Source organism: Culex pipiens, chromosome 2 (assembly GCF_016801865.2).
Source record: "Culex pipiens pallens isolate TS chromosome 2, TS_CPP_V2, whole genome shotgun sequence".
Taxonomy (NCBI): Eukaryota; Metazoa; Arthropoda; class Insecta; order Diptera; family Culicidae; genus Culex; species Culex pipiens.
The window spans coordinates 47,409,990-47,428,031 of NC_068938.1; the positions used below are offsets into that span (position 1 = coordinate 47,409,990).

The following is an 18,042-nucleotide window of genomic DNA, read 5'->3' on the forward strand; positions in this document are numbered from 1 at the left end:
AAGTTCATCAAATCGAAGAGGGGTTGGGGCAACTGCTGAGTGAGTTGGCACAGAATTATCCATATTGGATATGATATGAGATATGAGATAAGAGATAAGAGATATGAGATATGAAATATATCAAATTTTAAGGGTACCATAACTCCAAATCATCCAATTTCACTGCAATTTCACGAAATGTTGAAAATGTCAAAATAAGTGAGAAAATCGTATGTTAATAGTGCACATGATATGTTGTACCGATTATTTTCTTTTAAAAATTCTATCGAATTTGAATTATGCTTACCAAATTTGATAGTGATACCAATAGTTTTTTTTAACTTGCTCTGCTTTTTAGTCATGTAAGATGGAAATCAAGATGTTTTTCAAAATTTGGTTGCAGTGTTAAACATATAGAATAGGGTAGATGTCTCTATTTTCAACCAACTATACAAAACTCCACCTTATTCTGGCTGGTTCTCCATCTCAGTTAAACCTAAACATGCCATTTGCGGCTGATTTTGTAGCTTATTTCATGCGCATGCCTGTTTATTGTTTATGTAACCTATCAGTTTGTTAACAAAATACAACGACATAAAAGACGACACTCAAGATGGCAAAGACAATACTACACAGTTTGGTTGCTTATTCCCCTAATTTGAAACCAATTCTGAAACGTTTAATTGAAAAGAAAATTTGGAAACGCATTTTGAATTTTGCTCCGAAAAATAATTGAATATAACTATTTCGTTGAGACTGGAGTACTGAAATCTTGATAGTGGTTCTAAGAATGTTTTTCAAGCGAACAATCACAAAAAACTTCAGAAATGAACCATCGTAATTCTACCGCTTGGGTCCAAAATAGGTACATTTTCCCTAATTGAAAAATGTGGCAATGGGTACCACACAAATTGTGAAATTTCACAGGTGCACGGAGAGACCGGCCAGGGCAAATCTAAGAAAATCTTGGTTAATTTAACTAAAAGTATGGGTTAATTTTTTACACAGCTTTTTTCCAACAATCGATTGTTGATTTTGTTAACCCAAAATTGCTGACCACCAGTAACTAAAAGTAACTAAAAAAAAAGTTGGAATTGCCATTTTCGTTGGCTAAATGGCCGAAAAAAATTCTAGCAGTCGACTGCTAGAATATTTTTTTCAGAAAATTAACTATTTTTTTTTGTTTTCAGCTGAAATATTGTGGAATATTCTGTAAAAAACAGGCTGGACCATACTTTTCAACTATTTTTCAATAATTTTTTTCGTTGTATTAACTGAAATATTTTTGCATGCTGAAAATTATTAGTGGATTATAACAAAACATTTCTTAATTAAACATAATATATGTTAGTGTCGATATATATTTTCTTTAATTATCTAACGATACAGGCCGGGTTGAATTTTAGCTATATTTTTGACTAATGTCTTACTTAAATACAGAAAAATATTCGTACATGTAGTCAATAATTAGCTATTGTTAGCAATATTTTTATTGAATTTGAAGTATTTTTTTAATAATGCCTCACAAATTAATGCTGGGTGTTTTTATATTCGCATTTATTCTGCCTAAAATTTTAACTTTTTGTACTAATTAGTTTTTTTTGCATGAAGTTATTAAATTACTGTTAAAAAGCATAAAAACAAAACTTTTTATAAACTGTTATTATAAAACATGTAAATCTAAAAAAATAATAATAAAACATATTACAAATTTTGTTAAACATATTTAAAAAAGATGTTTAATTTCTCGTGAATTCCTTAAAAATATAAACCGAGCAAAATTTTCACCAAGTTAAGTTATTATGTTGTATAAAATTAAGTGTTGTATTCACTTACCATCACTGTGCAATCATCCGATAAGTCATCATCATCTACAACGGTCTCAGGTTTAGTTATTTTTCTTGTGGTTGGACACAGAATTTACACCAAAGTGAACCTTTTGCTGCAAATAGACATATAACATTTATTAGTAATTTAATACAAAATTCTTAATTTTGGCTATAAACTGAAAAAAGGATCGTACATAAATGTAATTATGATGCGGAAAGAAGAAATATCAATAATGCTACTTACCAAGCATGCATTAAATTTATTCAACGTACTCCGATTCCTGAAAACAATATTTAGAGTTTTACTTACCAGTTTATTTAGCAGTCTTCTATTAACAGCATTTTTAAAATATTTCTATCTTCTTTTGTATATCTTTTATAAATTTTATTTTTTAGACATTTCCCATCATCTAATTTTTATTTTGATATTATGTGTACGCATTTCCATGTATTTTATGGTTGATAATTCTGAAAAAAATAATGGTTCATTAAATTTGTATCCATCGTAAGCACGAAGGTTTTTCATTATTCAGTTTTCTAATCAAAATCACAAAAGATAAATTGTTATGTAAAAATAAATCCATACTTACTTAGATTAACCAACCTTTTGTTAAATTTGCCCGTGCAAGTATTGTCGTGCAAGAGTTCGCCCGCCTCTTCCTTTCACTGCCCTTCCCTTTCCTTAAAACATTGTCATAAAGTCCCCTCGCATCAGAGGTCCTCATTGCGAATGTCCTCGTCTTGTTCTTCATAGTTTATAACCTGCAAAGAAATCATCAACAAACTTACTCACCAATTGCACCTCCACAGTTGCAACAGTGTTCACTTCGATTTGCACTTCAACATTAGCCAAATAGTGTGATTTTCACCTTTCACATCCGCTCACTCCACAATTAACAACACAAACTCAACAAATCGACCGCTCTTGTTCGAATCCTGACTTCAAATGACAAACGTAAACAAACTCAAGTTCATCTTTTAAATATTTAACCAATTGATATTTACATTTAACCAAAAAAAAATCTTGATTTTTCTAAAACCAAAGCTAACAGTCGAGCACGTTCATTCGAGTTCGGGAAATCTGTTAGCTTTTTGCCTTTAGCATTTTCAACAAACAGGTTATTAAATTATTACTTAATTTTGGTTGATTTAACTGAAAATTGGCCGTAACAAGTACACTTTTGTTGAAATTTACGAAAGTAAAATCAACAATTTTAATTGTTAAAATTTCTGGGCACAGTCTCTCCGTGTGTTCACGGGAAAGAATATATTTCACGAATTTCACGTTTTCCACGAAATTGTGAAAATTCACTAACCTTGGATATAAGATTTGAAATATGAGAAATGTTATTTACAATATGAATAATTTAGAATGATGCGCAAAAATTTGGAAAAGGAAACAGAAAATGCAAAACAAAAATTCTTTACAAAAACATAAGATAAAAGATATAAAATAAAATAATGTGTATGATAAAAGTATTCTCGATGGTAAAACGTTATTAAGCAAATGAACAAAAACTAATCCTATTAAACACATATTTCATCTTCTACAAACAAAATCCGGCCAACCTAAATCAAGCCACCTATAATTAGCAGCCACCTTTCTTCGCTGATTACTTCCTCTCTCTCTCTCTCTCGAGATCCCTCTTCCCGATTGTAGGGCAAACTGCAACAGCAGCACCGTGTGTGTCGATCGCACTCGACTGAACCACCTGAAACCGGCCCCACACAAACCGGGGGAGAAAGAATCGACTTCCAATCGGTATACCGTTAATTGTGAGTGTGCGTGTGTGTGTTTGTCCGAATGTGCGTTCGAGCAAAACAACCGTTTTCTCTGTTGCGGGCCGCTCTCTTCTGGGAGTCCTCTGCCAAAGCCAATAAGACCGACTTGGACTTGGTTCGGTTCTGTTTTGTTTCAATATTTATACACACGTAGAAACAGGCTCTTTCACTGTTCTTCTAGCGCGATTGTGTGTGGTTATCACGGTAATTAGAAATTCCAACACCCTGTTTGTGAGTGTGTGTAGGTGTGCGTTTGTGTGATCGACCTCACACCGTTTCACACATGCACATAAAATAAACTTTTTTTTTCATTTCAGCAAGCTGATTGAGCTCCTGATTACTATTATTTACCTCATGGTATAACTTTCATTGTACCTTTGTGTATGTGTGTTCAGAACGGATGAGGAAACGATAAGATCGATTGTTATGCTCGTCGCGCGCAGGGAGAACGAAAGAAGCGGAACAATCGGGGCTTAATGAGCGAATTAAGCGCGTTCGAGCCTAAACACTCACGTGCGCGTGCACACTCACACACACACTCAAACTTTTAAGGCGGCTTCGAGTATTGTTTGCTTATCTAATGTCTGGGCTGCCCGTTTGGTTGGTTGCATGTTTGTAATGAAAGCGCGCTGAAGTAAACAGATCAAGAACATCTGGAAGTGTGCTGTTGGCAGGAAATTGGCGATCTTTGCTGGGTTTGCTGGATCTTTGTTTTTTTTTTTTTGGTCAACAGGTGGCTGATTGTGAGAATGGGTGGTTCCCTCCGTATAGGGTGAGCGTGTTTTCCTATTTCGGTATTTATGAATTGAGGTCAGATAATTCTGTATTTTGGGGTGTTTTTTGAAGGGATTGAAAAGTGGTAAATTTTGTTTCAACGGGTTGATGCATAACATGATATTTTGAAAATGGTGTAACCCAGGTGTGCCAATAATGATCTCATGAATGGATAAAAAATGCCTTTACATTCCAATTTTTACATAACCTAGCTGCAGTGTTGAAATCAATATAAATTTAAATAAATATTTTCAGTCTGATTTTTGATGTTTTAAAACCAAACCCATCAGCTACAATTGCTACTGTCAACAATTTGCAGAATATCAATAATGTCGCCAAATTCAAAACTTGTTATGAGATTACAAAGTAATAAAAAGTAATACTATTTTCTTTGAGTGAAACATAAAATTTTAGTATTTTTTTACCCACAGGTTTTTTACTAAACATTAGAGAATGGGTGGGGGCCAAAACCTTGAAATAAAATTTGCAGTGGCTAGGGATGAAAAAATCACAAAAAAATCATTCTCGCTTGTGAATTTTCTTCGACAGCGAAAGAGGGAGGAGGCGAATCAAGCAGAAGAAAATTGCTCCAGAACTTTTTGAAACAAATCAATCAGTTGAAGATTTCTGCGAATCCACTTAAAAAAATAATTTATTTCGATTTGTTCACAAACATTGTTCAGTTGTTACAGATAATTTTTGGACGTGAGACATTACACCTGCAAGTGTAGTAGTGAAATCGATGTTTCACCGAATAATCCAGATGATGATTTTTTTAAAAGTTTCTTTTAATCGATCTTTCGTGCGCGAGATAGGAGAGCGAGGGCCTCGACTGTTTGCCCAGTTCGGTCGGTATGTTTTGTTCGCGATTTTAGATTTGATTTTTCCGGTGCAATATTATAATTGGCGCCGTCAAAAATGTCTCATTCAGTGCGTGTGAATGATTGTAGTGCGAGAATGGTGAAGTTTTGGAAAATTTCCGTGGAATTAGTGTGTTTTTTGAGGAAATAAATTTGTATTTCCGAGTGATTCCAAGATGGAAGCTTTCATAAGCAGGGCCGTGGATGCCATGTGTTAGTGTATTGGTAGGATAAGGTTACAGAACGGAAAAGAAAAGGCCTTGAAAAAGCTTTGCGTCTCTTTCGTGGTTGTGCAGCGCGGAGTTGTGTGTTGGAGCGAGACGGGAAGTGCGATGACTCGGACGGCTGGCATTGAGCTTTGTTCGTGTGCGTGCCGTCACGCTCCTGATGATGAGAGCGAGAACGGTCGATGTCATCATCCTGATCTGTGCGAGGCGTTGATGATGGCCAGGAGAGAGTGTTGCTGAGAGTGATGCGAGAGTCTACAGTTTGGCAGCAACTTTGGTGAGCCCGTTTTGATTTGAGTTGTATTGTTGATTTGATTTTGGTTGGCCGCGGTGGGTTTTCCTTTAGTAATTTGTTGGCGTCGAACTGTCACAAATTAATCGCGGTAGATCGCGGTGGATATTTTTCTACCACAGTTTTTTTTGACAAAGAACTTTGTCCTAAGGTTTCTATACGTGGTGTCAATCCAAAATTTTCGCGAAGCGAAAACGTTACGTGACGAATTCCCCTCTCGGCAAATTTCCCCTCTTTTTGGTGCACGCTGGTTGGATGAACGAACGTTTCCCAATCAGTCGTTCGAGAGACGTGAGATTGATGTATCTAAAATCTCCCCCACTCCACCTCATAATTTTCGGATCGTCGACGAGCCAACAAAACTCGGCTCGGTCGGTCCCGAAAATTCATTCTATTGCTGGACGACGACGAGGACACATCAGAAGCAGATGGCCTGGTGGCCCGGTAGCAGACGGCCTGGAGGTCCGGGAGCAGATGGCTTGGAGGCAAGGACCAGCTAAGACATGCCAGTCGCGGGAGTCGATCATTGGAACTGGCCACCACCTGGAGTGGCCGGAGGCCCCGCGGATGTTCCGATGAGGGGAAATTTTCCGGACCGTAAGAGTTGTGGCAACATGGGTATCAAACTTTATGGTTTTTGATACCGGACATGAAATTTGACATTTTGGCAGTAGTGGCCACAATCCGGATTGGCCGGAGGCCCCGCGGATGTTCCGATGGGGGGACATTTGCCGGACCGTAAGAGTTGGGGCAATATGGGTATCAAACTTTATGGTTTTTGATACTGGACATGAAATTTGACATTTTGGCAGTAGTGGCCACCACCTGGAGTGGCCGGAGGCCCCGGGGATGTTCCGATAAGGGGACATTTGCGGAACCATAAGAGTTGGGGCAATATGGGTATCAAACTTTAGGGATTTTGATACTGGACATGAAATTTGATGTTTCGGCAGTAGTGACCACAATCCGGAGTGGCCGGAGGCCCCGGGGATGTTCCGATGGGGGGACATTTGCCGAACCGTAAGAGTTGGGGCAATATGGGTATCAAACTTTAGGGATTTTGATACTGAACATGAAATTTGATATTTTGGCAGTAGTGGCCACCACCTGGAGTGGCCGGAGGCCCCGGGGATGTTCCGATAAGGGGACATTTGCCGGACCGTAAGAGTTGGTGTAATATGGGTACCAAACTTTATGGTTTTTGATACCGGACATGAAATTCGACATTTTGGCAGTAGTGGCCACAATCCGGAGTGGCCGGAGGCCCCGCGGATGTTCCGATGGGGGGACATTTGCCGGACCGTAAGAGTTGGGGAAATATGGGTATCAAACTTTATGGTTTTTGATACTGGGTATGAAATTTTACATTTCGGCAGTAGCGGCCACAATCCGGAGTGGCCGGAGGCCCCGGGGATGTTCCGATAAGGGGACATTTTCGGAACCATAAGAGTTGGGGCAATATGGTTATCAAACTTTAGGGATTTTGATACTGGACATGAAATTTGACATTTTGGCAGTAGTGGCCACCACCTGGATTGTCCGGAGGCCCCGGGGATGTTCCGATGGGGGGACATTTGCCGGACCGTAAGAGTTGGGGCAATATGGGTATCAAACTTTATGGTTTTTGAAACCGGACATGAAATTTTACATTTCGGCAGTAGTGGCCACAATCCGGAGTGGCCGGAGGCCCCGCGGATGTTCCGATGGGGGGACATTTGCCGGACCGTAAGAGTTGGGGCAATATGGGTATCAAACTTTATGGTTTTTGATACTGGGCATGAAATTTTACATTTCGGCAATAGTGGCCACAATCCGGAGTGGCCGGAGGCCCAGGGGATGTTCCGATAAGGGGACATTTGCGAACCATAAGAGTTGGGGCAATATGGGTATCAAACTTTAGGGATTTTGATACTGGACATGAAATTTGACATTTTGGCAGTAGTGGCCACCACCTGGAGTGGCCGGAGGCCCCGCGGATGTTCCGATGGGGGGACATTTGCCGGACCGTAAGAGTTGGGGCAATATGGGTATCAAACTTTATGGTTTTTGATACTGGGCATGAAATTTTACATTTCGGCAATAGTGGCCACAATCCGGAGTGGCCGGAGGCCCCGCGGATGTTCCGATGGGGGGACATTTGCCGGACCGTAAGAGTTGGGGCAATATGGGTATCAAACTTTAGGGATTTTGATACTGGACATGAAATTTGACATTTTGGCAGTAGTGGCCACCACCTGGAGTGTCCGGAGGCCCCGCGGATGTTCCGATGGGGGGACATTTGCCGGACCGTAAGAGTTGGGGCAATATGGGTATCAAACTTTATGGTTTTTGATACCGGACATGAAATTTGACATTTCGGCAGTAGTGACCACAATCCGGAGTGGCCGGAGGCCCCGGGGATGTTCCGATGGGGGGACATTTGCCGAACCGTAAGAGTTGGGGGAATATGGGTATCAAACTTTAAGGATTTTGATACTGGACATGAAATTTGACATTTCGGCAGTAGTGGCCACAATCCGGAGTGGCCGGAGGCCCCGCGGATGTTCCGATGGGGGGACATTTGCTGGACCGTAAGAGTTGGGGCAATATGGGTATCAAACTTAATGATTTTTGATACTGGACATAAAAAGTTGCATTTGGCCATTATCTGAAATTAAGCAGTTAAAATATGCTAATGCTAAGCAGTTAAAATATATTGCTTATTAGGCAGGAAGTAATAAATAGACTACTGCAATGCACATTTTTTTGTGCCACTGTGAAAATCTGTTTCTGGAAATTTAGAATAACTATCTCGTAATCATTAAGAGCCCTGTAAAGGGTAGTTTTTAATGTCTGCTGTTCAAATTTCCTTTACTGCCGCCGATTGCTTGCAACAGCCTTGCAAAAACATTCCCGCATCTTGGTAACTTTCGAGTGGTGAAGGAAAGTAAATTGATTTCACTTCGATTTCTATTTCAGCTCCACTTGCAATTTCCGTCCCCTTAGTTCGATAGGACGGTTATTATAAGGGGGGAATTTGGACCGGACATTCTAATCGAAAATTTCAACTATCATCTTGCAAAGTTCTTTGTCATACTGGTCATGTGTAACATAACCACCTGCACCTTTTTTTGTGTGTAATCAATGTGGTAGATGCTTTGGTGGATTTTTGACGGTTCCAATTATTTCAGGAAGGTCCACCGCGGTTGGCCGGAATCGGATTAACATTACAACTTTGGTGTTTTTCTGTCTGATTAGATAACGTGATGAGGAAGTGATGAATGAAGGTTGAGCGTGTGCGGGTGTATGAATGTGTGTTTGTGTATTTTATTTTTTTTGTGTGATTGGCTGAGTGAATGAATGAATGAAAGAGTATGTACATTACTAATGATTTATTTGGTTTCAGGGCAAGCTTACTGCTGATATAAGAACAAACGGGTAGCGTTTCTCGGTGGTCGTGAGATCGTTTTTTTTTAATGTTTATAAATAAAGAAATTTAGTCCGATTAGCAACGCGTCACGTCAGTTTTGTGTTGCGCGTTCGTCGCCGTGTTTGATAAATGATACAGCCGTTTTTCCTTGTATTATTTCTGCGATTCGAAAGTATGTGTTTTGTTGGTTCACTATACGCTTGCGAGGTATAAAATTTGAAAAGACGTTTTCCGTAAAACGCATGAAAAAAACTCTCAGCATTATAGCTCGGAAAGCACGATAACGAGTATTTCTCCTACGCGGTTGTTAAGCCCTTCTTGTAGCTTCGTAACTCATCAGTTATCGGTCGCTAATCTTATAATTATTCAAAAGTTGAAATCGTCTATGATCCACTCGAATTAATTTACGTAGAGTTTAATATTTTACTTGTTAGTTATATTTTTTGTGGTTTTATCTTTCCACAGCCGGCTGTCTAAGATAATCCATCTAAACGTAAATAAATCACAAATAAACGGGAATAGTCTCAACAGCAGCATCCGATTGCTAGCCTTGGGAATAATACATCAACCCATTAAACAAAACTTATCGATTATTTGGGTCATATCATCATCTTCTATGATGAATCCTGACCATTACCCTTCCCTACTAACAAAATCCCAAGTAGAAGTAGTTTTCCGGCACACGCGGGGGTGTGGATATCGTATAGAACCCACCCTTAGTAGCAGCCTGTGCTAACTAACATTCCCGTCCCGTTCCCTCGAGATCTACAAACTGACATGGCGGGCGCCGTTGGTGGCCAATGACTGTTACCTATCTACAGCAGCTCTAGTTTTGATGATCTTGATGTTTTATCTTTTCAGCGCATTCATGCATGCTGTTGATAAGGGAAACATCACTAGATCGTTGAAGCGTATGATCGCTAGTGCTGATAGGATATTACGGTCCTGTTCAGCAACGGAGAAGGACAACCATGGGTGGTCTCTCATGCTCATGCTCATGCTCATGCTTTCGTGTGCGAGATAGGAGAGCCTTGCTCCCTTCGGATTTGTTCTCTTGATGAGCGCCAAAAGATTTTCTTTTCATGAAGATTCTTCCATCACTGGCAATAGCTTTAGGACGGTGAAATAAAACTTGTACCGGAGCTATTATTTTCAAAAAAAATGAGATTTTTGAAAAAAAATATTTGTTTAACTATATTTATAAAATTAATTTTAGATGCAAAATCAAACTTGCTATCGAAAATCAAATTATACCGTTTTCTAATAATAGGCACATAAGATGTTTTTTAAGGTTAATTTTTTTTTTTTTTTGCAAGGTAAAAATAATACATGAAGGAAAACACCACATAATTTTTTTTTAAGTTGGATCAGACTGCTGGTTGCTGGGTTACAGCCTCTTCAAGTTTAAATTTTGTGAAAATTACTTTTTTCTCAGTGTCACTGGGGGCTGGTTGGTTACAGCCGTTACTTAAATTTGTGCAAAATGAGTTTTTCTTAGTGTCATCTAAGCAGCCCTCATTTTCAATTCACAATTAATTGTTTTTTTTTTTCGATTTTAAATTCTTTGAAATGTAAAAGATGAGAAATTGTCTTCTGGAAGGAGTGCTTTTCCTTCATGTAGTAAATTGCAAAGAATAATGGAAAACTTACGTAAAAGTGCCTATATTTTGAAAACTGTGCTGCTTTTCAAAAAATTTGTTCAGTTATTTTCAATTGTTAATTTGATTATGCATCTCAAATAGATTTTTGACTTTTTAACAATATTTAGATATTTTTTTTTGCCAAAGTTTACATTTTTTTTAAGAAGTCTTTTAGGGACTTTTACTGTGTAATTTTTTTTCTTGAAAAAACCAGCCGCAAAATTGTATGGACCCTAGTAAGGAAAACAAATGTTGCAAAATGGCATGGAAAATGCATAAATAAAGCTTAAAAATTAAAAATTTCGGAAAAAATCAAAATTTTAAAGAATTACAAAAAAACACAAAGAAAAGTCGACTAGTTTAACGCATGATTTATGAGGTATGAGATATGAGCTACAAGATATGAGGTATGGGATATGAGATATTGGATATGAGATATGAGATAAGAGATATGAGAAATGAGATATGAAATTTAAAATATGAGATATAAGATATGAGACATTAGATATGTGAAATGAGATGTGAGATATGAGATACGAGATATGAGATATGAGATATGAGATATGAGATATGAGATATGAGATATGAGGTATTAGATATTAGATATTAGATATGAGATATGAGATATGAGATATGAGTTATGAAATGAATGAAAAATACCTTGAAATAAAAAAAGTAAAATATATTGAAAATCTGATTGAGTATATGATAATTTATAAATAAATTTTAAATATGACTCACTCCATTCAAAATCAGTGCCTAACAAATGTCTTCTTATTTCTCCTTTCAATTTCAGCTCCACCTTCTCATCTCGTCGAAATTCCTGAGGGGTAATCAAATCGCGCACCCCGAAGAGCGCGCTGCTCAGCCACCGGCGCTGAGACCACAACGTGAAGAGAGAGTGCGGTGGTCCAGCCACTCCGAAAACGCCAAACTCATCGCTTTCGCGCGCGAGGTGAAATTCCGCGGCCAGTTTGTCAAGATCCCGTGAACAGCTCGCATGCGCGCCTTCATGAAAAGTGAAACTCCCGATCGTGCGCCGTCGTCGTCAACGTACTTTGGAGAAGTTTTTGGTGAAGACTTGAAAGTGATACTTGGGTGAAGTTGTGCTGAGGAACCTACCCCCGCGCGGTCCATAATGATAGCGATTTGCGCTAACGGCTCGGCCAGTAATCGTTGCAGTACCCGCCAGAAGCTGCAGCTTCCCGGAGGAGCAAATCTGCATCATTAAGAAGTGTTTAGTGTGTGTTTGTGCCTCGAGTGTTCGTATGTATAAGAGTGTGTGTGCTCATCAACCACATCCGTGCTAGAAAAAAATAAAATCGATCGATTTCCTGTCCCGCGAGTGTGGCAATTTCTCCGGATTGAGGCTTTCTTTCCCGTCCGCGGGAGTCGGAAAATAGGCCTACCGATCAATCGGGACCGTGTGTCGGCACCTGTCCGAAAGTGGAACACCAGGCCCGGAGACCCAGTTCAGCGGCGCGGCGGTGGAGTATCCGGTCGTCGTGCGCCGTCATCTCGCGCGGTAGACTCGAACTCAACGTGGTCTAACGGATCAGCGGTGGTGAGGAGAATACGCGAGCAAAAAAAAAACGCGCAAACGAACGACTCGGTGGTGAAAAGTTTTCGAAGGCAGACGAGACGAGCAGATCGTCGAACAGGTGCCGAGTGAAGTTCGAGTTCAAGTTCTGTGCGCTGTTGACTAGTGTGGCTCGGTTGAAAGACGATTTAGCCTGCGCCAAGGTGAGTTGTACTTGCGAGACGAAGTTCTCTTGGACGTTTGAAACGTCTCGTGTATTGTGGTTGTGTTTTAGACATGCGGGGGGAGATATGTGAAGGTTGTGAGGAGGGCAGATCGCGATGTTACGTGGTTTCTGGAGGTCATCATGGTGATCGATGTACTAAGATGGTTAAGTACTTTGTATTGAAGAACCGCAAAGACAAGTTCGTTAGGTGGAGTTGGTGGAATGAAATGGTTCATTCTTTACTAGCGAACCTTTATCACCGACGGAAGTGAGACTAGATGAAAATCGATGAAGAAAATCTCTCCTGAACTCTCAAAAAATCGTCAAAGAGCAAACTTGAAATAAGGTGAAAACTCCTGAACAGTTTCCCCGAGACTAATTTGATTATGCAAACCGTCAGCCAGTATGCTAATCAACGGAAGCCATTCCGTTTTTGTGATTCATTTTTGACAGTTATTTCCTCTTCAAATCGACAGCTCCAAATGAGCAAAACCTGCTCCCATCGCGATCACGATTGATTTCAGGCTCAGCTAATTGACAGATAAAATCATTTCCCCAATCCGGCTCAACTGGTCGCCGTTGAACGACCAGCGCGATTAAGTTTATTTAAGCCGAAGGCCAAACAGACAGTTCTGTCAAATTTGACCCAATTCGGGTGGATGATAATTTATTGGTCCATCATCACGCGGAGAACCGGTTTGAATCTCACACCTCGATTTTCTCGACTCCAAATGCACCTTTCTCCGGTGAAGTCGTTCCAGCTCGCCCAGAACAGGTTCACTGCGCTGATGCGCGTTGCCATCATCTTCTGCAAAGAAGCTGCACATAAAGTGCATCACGCCGGAATCGCTCAATCTGTGATGTGTTGCAGGCAGCCAGATAATTGCCGTGTTCGTGGAGATAATAAATCAACCATAATTGCTACCTGTTTGTCACTGGCTGCGGCCAAGTCAGCTATAATCCCAATACATCGTATCGCGTCTCAAGATCATGCGGTTGATCATGAATGTTTTGTTGAAGCGATTCTGCTTCGGCATCAGTAGTAGAAAAAGCTCTTCTAATTACAATTAACAACCACTTTGCATGCAGCATGCGCGGCAGAGGAATGTTGAGGTTAGATTTATGTTAGCGTCGTTGACAGTGCGATTTGTCCCAGAGATATCAGCGGACCTTACGTCTTCCGGAAGTCGTGCGTTGGATGTGACTCAACTTGACGCGATTCAGTGTGTCAATTGGTAAGGTAACAACTTTACTTGGTATATCGTGAAAGTTTAGTGCTGAAATTATGGGACTTTGAAAGAGTTCGAACTCAAATCATCATCATTGTTACAACTGAAACACTGTATTCATCAATCACCCTCTGAATCCCTCGGGAAGTACCCATCACCCACGCCAATCAACTTCAGAACCCGGCTTGTGAGGTCCCTCCCCCATGATTGATGTTACTGACTCCCTAATCGTCGTTTGCTCCTGCCATTGAAGCTCAACATTCCAACTCCAAATTGGCTCCGAAAGCACCACTTCTCCAAGAGAGATGCGAACGATCGTTCAGGGTGCCTTCATTGTAACACTTCTTGGGTGAATCCGACACGACTTCAGGCAGCAGACGGTAAGTGTGAAACGTCTGCCGCTGACCGGGCCGTAATTGATTTGTAAATTAGCTAACAAGTACGTCTCGAGAGAGGGGCATCGAAAATGGAGTTTGCGCGAAATGGGCCTTTGAAGTTGGAATTTTTGCTCGCGTAGATAAGCTGGAACCTCTTCAGCTGCAGCGCGAAAGGTCATTGAAACTTGAGGTTGTTTTCACGAGCAGCTCTCGAGAAGATTATTGAACGAGATGCCCTGGGGCTAGCAGCAGCGGAGATGAGCTGAAGATCATCGCAGGTTCTGTGAAGTTCATGAGCGGAGCACCAACATTGTGTAGAATTGTGTGCAGATTTCGGCTCGGGGTGCTGATGCACTGTCATAGTTTATTAGCTGCTGCTGGCAACACTGCGCCAAACACAGTCGTCAAGAGATTTAATAACTTCTCCCAGATATCTCATGGCTTACGGATCTTAGTCACGGTAAACGCACTGCTTTTTTCCGCTATTAGCTATGCATTATGCAACGAATCAGCCACCCCGTAGTAATGGCGGTTAACTGCCTGAAATTCGTTTTCATGCCCACTCAACCAGGACCTCCGTTGAACGGGGGGCCTAGCGAAGATGGTGTGGTGTTTAAGGAGGTGGAAAATGACGCGTCGTGAGCTTGTTTTGACTCTGGGTGTGATTAAGCTATCGGATGACTTAGTCATTGTTTGGGGTGTTATGTAACCCGGAGATGTGGTTCACTTGAGTCATGTTGATTTTGAGGCTGTTGGAGAAATGGTTGAATTTTGGATTGAATTTGCTGTGGGTGAGGTAGGTGACTTAGTTCAAAATACGTTTTTGAAGATAGGTTGCATTGAACATCTATAAATTTTAATGGAGTTTGTGATTGTTTTAGATTTATAAAAGAGTAAAATTTGATCTCTCAATTACACATTTCCAAGGTGACACATCAACTGAAAGATATTGTGTGATTTTTTAAAAAATGTTACATTTACCAACTAATCTTTTTGATAAAAATTAATCGATTTTTAAATGGTGCTAATTTGATAGTAATAATTCTCTTACATCTAATTAAATTATTACAACTTGATGTTTATGAACTACTTCATACAAAACATACTTTATCTTATACTTTTTTGCAAACATTATTTGAAATTCATTGATAATCAATAAATTTTGTTGTGAGACGAATTCATTTCTTGTACATTCATCTAACATTTTCAGACAAGGTTACGAAATGAAAATCGTAACTTTTTTTTGAAAATCTTACGGTATTGTAACTTATTTAAGATTCAATGCTTACCAAGACAAAATATTCTATAAAACTCCCTTGTCAAAAATCAAACCTGATTCAAAAACATTCAAAATATGTGTTTTGAAAACTAACTCAGCAACCAGAATCTTGAATATCTCTTAGAAAAAAATATAGAAAATTTTTGAACTTTAAAAAAACATATTTTCTGAAATGGTGGCTTATGGACTATTTTTAGAACCGAAAAACTGCAAAAAAATTGTAGTTCAAATCAAACTTTAAGTGGCCATATCTCGAAAACGGTGCAATTTATTAAAATTTCAGTAAGGAAATTTTCGATTGCAAATTTGATTTTACTTTAAAACCGTCAACTTTGGCTAATCAGGACTACAGTCTGAATAAAAATAACCAAAGCACTTAAAAGCTTGAAATTTGGAAAACAATGCATTATTGTTGAAGTTCAGTATATGTTCTATCCGATACTAGTAAAAAATATCCAAATATTGTGCAGTAACAAGGCTTCAACAGCTGTCCCGATTCGCCCCATGTGTCCCGTTTCGCCTCAGATGTCGGCAAGCTTCTCTATGGCGAAAAAGTTGTGGGCTTTTGCGTATTTTTTTCTGAATAGTCCTCATCAAAACCTACAACTTTGCCGAAGACACCAAATCGATCCAAAAATTGATTCAAAGGTGCACATTTTCGAATATTTACGTATCATCAGTGTTGAGTGATAGAAAAAACTATCATTTGCACCAAAATATCAGAGGGTACAGCTTGTGAAATCTCTTCTTTTAACTCGTGATTGCCAGCATGAACATTCTCTATCTCTATTCTCTTTTACTCGTTCACGGACACTCGCCGAAGATTATGTTGTTTTCTCAGAACTGACCATGGAATGCGTCCCGTCAAACTGCGTTAGAAAATATTGTTTTGTGGCAGCTTTTGTTGAGGGGGGATGATTGTGAATGCGGGAAAGAGAGAGAAAAAAAAGAGAATGTCACACGGGATTGAGTGAATACGTTATAGAGACCGACAATTGATTTTGCTGAGAATTTTGCGACGAGATAATGATCGAATATCAGAATGCAATATTTTGGTTGATTTTAGCTGGAACAATAAAAAAAGACTGATTTGGACTCATTCAATTTGTGTAATTTTTTATTTTGCATGGTGTTGTATATTAAAACTTCCACCATCGCGATATAGGCAGGACAGAAAACGAAAAAACCAAGTAAAATCGTATTTCGATTACCCTAAGTGATTTTTTGCGAGAGTTTGTGATAATCGAGTTTGGAATGTAATGGATTAGATTGCAGATGATTAAAAGATTTGAAAATGCATTATTTTGTCATTGGAATATAATTTCAAATTCAAACTTTAGAAATGCTGAACACCATCATAAGCTGCCAGCCAGTTTAACTTCTTCATTTCAGCACAAATCCTCATCACGTCACAGCGAATTACCTTTTGATCTCATTCAAAACATGATCATGTTTCACGCTTTTCGCACCTTGCAAAAACCTCACCTCAGGAAACGGCGAGCTGGCACGAAGAACTCGATTGCTATCAACCACAATTTTCCTTGCCAATTTGCGCCAAAGAGCATCAGCCTCCTCGTACTCCTACATCTCCTCCTCCCTAGATAAAGATGAGCAAATTTCTCGTGAAAACCACGAGTTGCCACCACACCGCACCACACCACTGCTGACAGCTAATAACTGATCCAATTACGCGGGACGCCGCGGTTGTTAGCCCTGCGACTTTCAACACCTCGCCTGGTAGGAGACTTCAACCCGTAATCACGCGGCGACGAACCTCATCTAGCGCAGCAAATTGCTCTCGCCGTCCAGGAATTGCGCGCCGTCTTCGAGGTCATTCCCGGTGGTTCGAGCCTCATTCCGCAACGCATTTCTGACGCTTTTAAGAATAAAAGCACTCCCGGGAACTGACCGTGACTTGGCTGGTGGGAAGCAAGCTCTTCGGGCACCAGGGAAAGTGCTACACTTCTGCCAAACCAAGTGCGATCTTATCGAGAGAGACTTCCTCTTCAAACAAGAACGGCCATCAAGTTCTGCTGGGAACGACCGCCGAAATAACTTAATTATGGCATGTGACCGGGAGCCTCACGAGAGTGGGCCCAATTTGCCGTTCGTTCAACTCCAGATCGAGGTCCGCGATAGAGGCTTGGAGACTCCAGGTTGGAGTGTCGTGTGAGAACGCTGGTCATGTTCTGCAGTGAAGACAAACTGGAGTGGCAAATTCTGGAGTGACATGAGAGTTTGGCAAGCTTTTAAGTAAAGTTTCGCTGAGGTCATGACTACGGTAGTAAGTGCTCGTCCGTAATCATGGTCATTAATATCCTTGATTGCAGCTGACAAACCCGTAATCGATATTTAATTACTGCAAAAAAGGAAGTTCTAGCTAGCACTACTTCAATGTATTAAAAACCTCCTCCTAGAACGGCTCATGCTGTTTGCCAATCAATGTCTATCTTCAACAGGCCATAATCAAGCCACCCGATTCTCACCTTATCCATCCCCGACTAATTCCCATCGAAACTCTTCAAGTTCTCCGTCGTAACCCCCCGAGGGGAAGATACTCCAACCAAATTGATTACCCACTTGCTACGGTCAGATGCCAAACGGGTTAAGCTTTTAAAAA

General features: G+C 40.0%; 1 protein-coding gene across 1 annotated transcript in view; it reads left to right on the forward strand.

Annotated features, from left to right (window-relative positions):
* The window catches only part of LOC120422521 (mucin-5AC), a 77,907-nt gene that overhangs the window by 16,746 nt on the left and 43,119 nt on the right, over positions 1–18,042 (forward strand). The window contains exon 2 of the mRNA XM_039585975.2: positions 11,589–12,535. The gene's annotated coding sequence lies outside the window, so the exon portion shown is untranslated. The remainder of the gene's footprint in view (positions 1–11,588; positions 12,536–18,042) is intronic.